Here is a 7,438-nt window from a genome sequence, read left to right on the forward strand (position 1 = left end):
GTGGCGTCCTCTCGGGGTCCGGCTGTCTGTGCCGGGCCGGGGGCACGGGTGCCGCCGCCAAGTCGGGCGCAGCGGCCCCGCCCGGAGCAGGGCGCGGCTCCGGCCTCGGGCGGCCGCCACGTGCCCGAGCGCTGGGGCGGGAGGTGCCCTGTGCTCGACGCCGCTTCCCTCATCATCCGCCCCTGAAACCGGGATGGCGACGCTTAACAGCGCCCTGCAAGCGCTTTAAAACACCCGGTTACACAAAGCGCTGCCTGGTTTGCAAGTAACGCTTCGGAGTGCAGGGAACAAGTGTTGTGGGCGGCCGCGGTGGGCAGGCACGGCTGGCTTGTGGCTTTTGGCAGCTGTTCGTGCAGGGGAAGGTGGCGGAAGGTTGTGCTGACTCACCCTTCCCAGAAAGGCTTTACTTTATACTCATCGTAATGAAACGCTTGTGAACTATAACAGCGAAGCCCGCCTGCGTTAGGTTGTGTGCACCCCAATCGTTGCTGAATGATCACTGCAAAGTCAGTAATGTCGAGCAGGGCCTGTAGTATGGCTTCCATCTGCTAGAATGTCTCAGAGCATCACGGGTGCAGTAGGTGGGAAGTAGCTGGTGGATTAAAATGGGTTTGGACTTTGAAAAAAATTTGTCTAATCTCATGCAGGAAACTACACATGAAGATAAGTAATCTCTATCTGGAAGGCATACAAGTGCCATTAAGAAAAAGGCTGCGAGAGAGGAAAAAAGTATTGGAGAAAATGAGACAGAACCAATGGCAGGTGTTGCTGGCAGGTTCCAGAATAGGAAATGGAGTAGCTGTAGTATCTTTGTTGAAGAGACACAAAAGAAGTTGCCCATATGGCTGCAGTGTTTTTATGTGATGCAAAATCATGCACCCCTCTTATTGTAAGATCAAATCTAGTCATTTCAGTTAGCCACCTGAACTGAGTGAATGACCAACAAAGGATACTGTATTGAGAGGGATTATATATATATATATATATATATATCTATATATATCACCTATGGCCGTAAATCATCTATGCCTGTTCAGGAAAAAGACTTGTATATCATTCTGAAGGGCTCAGCAAAACCATTTCCTCAATGTATGGTTATTACAGTAGAGAAATGAAAGAAATATGCTACCAAAAGATTGGAACATAATAATTTTAAAAAAGACTGTGCATAATGGGGAATTTTGTATTACACATTTAAAGGTAAAGATACAGTGAATGGTGCTGAAAAGATAGATTTTATATTCCTGCATGCTATATTTCTCAAAACAAGAGTAAAGGGATTGAAACCAATATGATGTAGACAATAAAAGCATTTTATTTTACCTTAATTAATTGTCCAAGTCATCGCTGAAGCCAGCATTTTAACAGAACAGTTAAAGGATTTTGCTTTACTATGTTTTAATGAAAACATCTGTGATTATTCAACACAGATTTTAAAAGCAGAAGGAATAAGATTGCCACTGCCTGAAGGCAAGCCCCATGCTCTGCTGGAAAAAGTTAAAAGAAATGAAGGCAATTAAATTCATTTGATGGCTTTTTGCACTTATTTGGAAATACGTGACAGTGACCTCTCTCAGGTACCAAGGATAATGCATCTGTTGTAGTCTGTGTTTCCAGGGAGACATGTCTGTACCTTGAGAAGTTTGCAGCTAGATGCTGTGTATGTAAGGATGAAGTAGGTTTTGCATTGTCTTAGAGGCTATGAAAAGAATTCTCCTGTAAACCATTTTAAAATGCTGTATGTGACATGGGGCTTATTAACAACACATGCCAGGAAAACACAGTAAACACTAGAGAAAACGTCATAATATAGTCATTTATTCTTTGGGATCATAGTTATTATAAAATATTATGCATATAGAGAGGTGTTAGTTTGCCAGGAGTGTGGGAATAAAAAGATGATGTGTTACAAAGACCTTAAATTATATCATACAAATTCTGTTCAGAAGCTTTTCATTATCCCTTCATGGAAATGGGCTTGTGTAGTTCAGCATTCTACCTTTTCCATGGCCACTACCACCCTCTGCTCACTGCTCAACTTTCACAATAATCAGAATTCTCTTATTTCCTATGCTAGTAATTACATTAATAATTGCTATAGTGTATGCTCTACCATAGCTCCAAAATCATGGTTGTCTGGTTCAAAATTAGTGAAATAAACAGGCAAACTCATTTCAATTTAGATGGAACAAAACAGCTTGCCCTGATTAATACTCTGAATTACCTTGGAGCATCCTTTGGTCAGAGACCTGTAAAAAATCCCTCTCTCCTTTCCTTGTGTCTTTTCCCCATGGACACGGGTTCTCTAGCTCTCCCTCATGTCCACAGTTACCTTCCATTCCTTCCATGACTCTCAGCACTCTCCAGCTGGGTCATGAGACATCCTTTCCACCATGCTTTTCCTCCTCTTCCTCCCTCTGTGGTATGACCTGCAGAAATTTTAGGTAACACAGAAAAACTCAAGAACAAGCATATTCAAAGGAGCATTGTGTTATGGCAGAAGTAAGTCTTGGGATAGTCCAAGCCATTGGGTATTAATGGAGAGGTTTCCCAAATCAGTGTACTTGGGCTTTGTCTCTACAGTGAGAGAGGTTATTTGGTGCACAGTTTATTGCTGCTTGTATGACATGTTCGAAAGAAAAAGAGAGAGGAAATGAAGGTAATTTTCTTGTCAGGAGCTGGGCTGAAGGAAGCTCGGGTTTGAGGAGGCAGCTTGAGTGTTTGGCAAATTGAAATAAAATGTTCTTGTCATAAGTGGTACCACTCAGGCTTTCCCCTCAGGCAAGGTATATGCAAATTATTGCTGGTAGATTTTTTAAAATGTGTCTCTCCTGGCATACATTTGGGTATTTCTAGCATTGCTGCTTCTGACAATTCTCTGTACCCAGTTGTGCAAAGGGATGTTAAAGGAAGGGGTTGCCACCCATAGATCTGGGGCTGGGCATCCTTCTCCCTGCTGGACCCGTGTGGGGGCCTGGTGTCTCTGTCCCAGGCTGGTGAAAGTGGCTGCTGCTTTCCTGCTCAACCAGCAGCAACTTCAACAGCACCTCTGCCCAGGGCTCACTCAAGTACCAACAAACAGCCTTTCCCTTTCTCCCCTTGGCTGTCAAGGCTGAGGGTCACTACTGAAAACACACATGCCTCCCTCCTCTACCCTCACAAGCAAATGCATTGTTGCAGATCCCCAAGTACAGGCATGGCCTCTCTGGTTTTCTGACAGCCCTGCCCAGATCCTCAACCTTCTTACCTGCCCCATGGTCCCAAATCACCAGCTGAACAGCTTGGTGCTCACTGCATTCTGAAACAAGCATCCTCCCTCTCCACATACCCTTGCCACGTACTCTGGCTGACCAGATCTGTCCCTGTTGTTGTCTCTGTGAGTGTTGTTCAGGTACATTGTACATCTCTGTGTTTGGCTTCCTCCCTTTGTCATTCCGCTTGATAAGGTCCTTGATTAGATGACATTAATGAAGCAGGTACTCCCTCCTTCCATTTGCTCTGACAGGTAGATTCCAGCTGGGTTCAGATACAGAATGGGGAGTGAAAACTGCCTCTTTCTGAAGCAAGGCATCTTGATACCCTTAGCATGCAGTCCTAATTAAAAACTACTTCTTTAATTAAAAACTACTCCTTTGCACGTCTAGGGGGCTCTTCTCCTCTCTCTAAGCAATCTGATACAGTGGAATACTTCCTCCCCCACCAGGTCCCATGTATTCAGTGGAGGAGGAGGGACAGTAGGACAGGAAAACACATATTTACTCCTACACAAGTGCAATACACAGAGCAGCAGCTCAAAGCAGGAATACACACAGACAGACTGACAGGCACGCAGCACCCACTGGGTGAACCAGCAGCCCTGCAGGGATGCTCGTGGCCTTCCTGACAGTGACTGTGCTGCTTGCATCTCTCCAGAATGTTTGGGTGTGGGACCACACTTACCACACACAGGAAAAGAAATCTCTGCAACATTTCTGGTGTAAGATATCACCTGGAAAATGTATCCCAGCTGGAGTTAGGGACCATCTGTGTATAGTTCGTAGCTCCTGGCTACATGAAAACAAGCAGTTAAGTAGCCTCCCCAGTCTCAGGCTAGTTGTCAAATGTATTTTAATTGAAGGGCTGGCCCAGATGTGTTCAACTCCTTGCTCACCATCTCATCCCGGCTTGCTACTTAATTATTTGCAACTGTTTATGTGCCCAAATCTAACTGTTGTATGATTTTTTTTCTTAAATTTTTGTGGCAATTTTCCTGGTTCCCCACAGGAGAGGCCCATTTAGCTCCTTTCCAATTCCTTCCTCAAATCTTGATTTCTACCTCTGTATTGATACAATACTGTATTTGTCAGAGTCTGCCTCCAGGGAAGTTTTTTCAAGTCCTATTTGGGCTTATTATCCACCCACTCTTCTGTCACTTTCAGTGGTAATTTTTTTCATTGCATTGTTTTGTTTTTTTTTCCCCAGATGCATTCATCTGGGAATTTTCATTCCCTTGCTGCTTTTCCCTTTGTCACTTCAGGTGGGAAACATGGGAAAAAAAGAAACCAGTTCCAATCAGTACTAGCTCTTGTGCAATGGAGCTCTGTACAGTGCCCTAAAGCAGGTCTCTGCTTAGGCAAAAATCAAAACCCCTGCAGCAGAAAACCCTTCAAGAGCTGTATGTGAGAAACCTTATCCCATGCTGTGTGCACCATTCCAGTGCTTTCTGCCCTTTGGAGTAGAAGTTATGTGATTTAATGGCTGACTCCAAAACCAGACATCTAAATTTAAAATGAGCAATCTGATAACCTCATTTTTCTTTTTTCCCCCCAATTCATCCAGACAGGGTAATTTAAAACTTGCTTTTACAGCTTATGCCCTGAAATGCCTTGACAGACTTGAGCCACTCCATGCCTTGGTCATACACCTAGGTTTGGCTGTTGTCCAAGGATTACATACCTGGCTACGTTCGTACTTTTTGTTGCTGGGGACCCTCAGAGTATGTCTGCCCAAAATTCAGCAAGAGACACATTTTCCTTCTTTCCATTTCCCATGGAAATATTTTAACTGCCAAACTGCAAGCCAGTTTTGGTAGTTTGTCCCCTGTCTTCACAAAATGATAAAAAGGCTGCAGGACAGAGAAAGTAGATGCTTCAGCAGCCTCTTAGGGCATCTGCCCGAAAGAGCAGAGACTTCTGGAATCACTGTTGCTCCTTGTAGTGGGTTTTGTCACACAGTTTCCAAGTGTAAGGATATTTTTTGTAAAACTTAGGTAACTAACTTCAGACTCAGTATTTTATTGCAGAGATTAGAATACCTGAAAGTTTATTTTTACAGGGTCATAGTCTTTTGAATCTAGGTTATAGCTTCTGAATCAGGGTTAGAGTTAAAAAACCCCACAAGTAATAAATTGGTTTTTTACTGTATATTTGTATGTATAAAATTACATATTTTAATTAAAAAATTCAAGTGGGTACTAGTATCTTTATAGAATGCTATTAGCTAATTATAATGTTCATCTGTGGGAGGAATTTGTAGTCAAACTAGTGATGAAAATTAACATTACTCATTCAAGACTAAAGCACAGCCTTGTATTAAATTGTATATATAAGAAAATAAATGCAGTATGTCCAAGGGCACTGTCTGCTGACAGGTTCAGGATGCCAAATGCTTTCATGGATTCTCAGACATAGGGAAGAATACTGTGCATTCAGACCTCACACATATTAAAAATAGTCATATAAGTTTTGGCTTGATTTTAAGGACAAGTCTAACTTGGTATTGCTACAAATTAGTTCCAGATCCATTTTTGAATAGTGAACTTTTGGTCTGATTCTTTTCCTTCTGCAAGAATGAGTCTCAAGTTCTTTTCCTAAACACTGTCTTGACTATATCCTAAGTGGGACAAGAGGGCAAGACACAGCATTAGGTAATGATCATCATATCACATAATGCTGCATCCAAGTGAAAAATTTCTGTATCATTTTTCCCCCTTTACTTCAATACATTTATATCCTGATATTTAGTTGGAAGAGGTCAAATAACTACAGAAACCAGGCAGTGTGACTAACAAAATGCTGAAATTCACTGTCCAATAGTTTGGGTTTTTGTTCCTTCAAACATTGATAATATTGTGTGTCATACAAAGCCAGAATCTACAGTCTATCCACTTACTGCTAAAATGTGCAAGGAGGGAAACTGCCACTGGGATCTTAAACACCAGCAGATTATCAGGGAGCAGCCTGTACCACAGAATATTCTGCCAGGAGCTAGGGGTTCACCACAGCTCAGGCAAAAGCTGAGGTTTGCTAGTTCTCATTTTATCTGAGCTGGTCTGGGCATCTGTAGGCAGTTCCTAAACATCCTCTGAATATTTACTTACATTATTGCAGTTTTCTCAACTTACAGAGCAGAACAAGAGCTGTTTTTAAACAAAGCCTTAATTTATGCAACTTTTTCACACAATTTAGTTGCAGCATACACATCTTCTGTGCTGCCAGGAATTTTGCAGATTTTTAGTAAGGTTTTATTGAGCCCAGTGACTGTTGCTTATCCAAGGGGTGCCTCTACAGCAGATGGCATGTGCCATTACTGTGCCTTGCTTTCACCTGTCCTGTCATTTTCAGGTCTTTTATGCAGAATTCTGTGGCTGAAAAGCGAAGCTATCTAAAGAGATGACTAAAAGAAGAAAACAAGCCTATTTTTTTGTCATGGCAAGATGCTCTATTTCAAAGTGCTTACACATTCACGTTACCAAAAAAAAAAAGAAAAAAGATTATTACGACAAAAGAATTTGAATTATATACACTGCAAAGAAAATTAGTTTCAAGTGCATTTATTTTGAAATAAACAAGAATATTATATGTATATATTCATATTTATATTAAATATTATTAAACATGAAGAAAAAATAGTCTTAAAAACTAATCTGACACTTTCACATTCTATTTTATATTAAGTAACTATAGATAGGAAATATATAGAAAAATGCTAAAAGTGCTTCAAGCCAGCCACAAAAGCAAAGTGCACTATTGCCCAGGGCAGTGGAGCAGCAAAATGATGATGGTACAGCTGCTTCCTCCAAGGGGAGGTCACTGTGAGTGGCAGTCATGAATGAAAAGGAAGGATGGGAACCCCTTCTGTGACTCCCAGTGTTTTCTTCTCTCTTCTTTGTCCTTCACCACTGAAGTAGCAAACTGGGTTTTCCATATGCCGACAAGAAGCAGTGAGACAGTTTTGCGTACCGAGACGATACATTGAATACCGCTGATTCCCTAAAGGATCACACAGGGACTGCAGCTCATCTGTGTTCTGCTGTGTCAATCCAAGAACATTTATCTCAATTTATTTCATTTATTTCTTTCTGTCAATAGTTTAAGGACACCAAGGTGGAAATTTTGAATTTATTTATCATGAATATTAACTGAAGTATCATCCTTTGATAGTTTTCTGAACTGGCCTG

This window comes from Passer montanus, unplaced genomic scaffold (genome assembly GCF_014805655.1).
Source record: "Passer montanus isolate IOZ18808 unplaced genomic scaffold, ASM1480565v1 scaffold14, whole genome shotgun sequence".
NCBI classification, from domain to species: domain Eukaryota; kingdom Metazoa; phylum Chordata; class Aves; order Passeriformes; family Passeridae; genus Passer; species Passer montanus.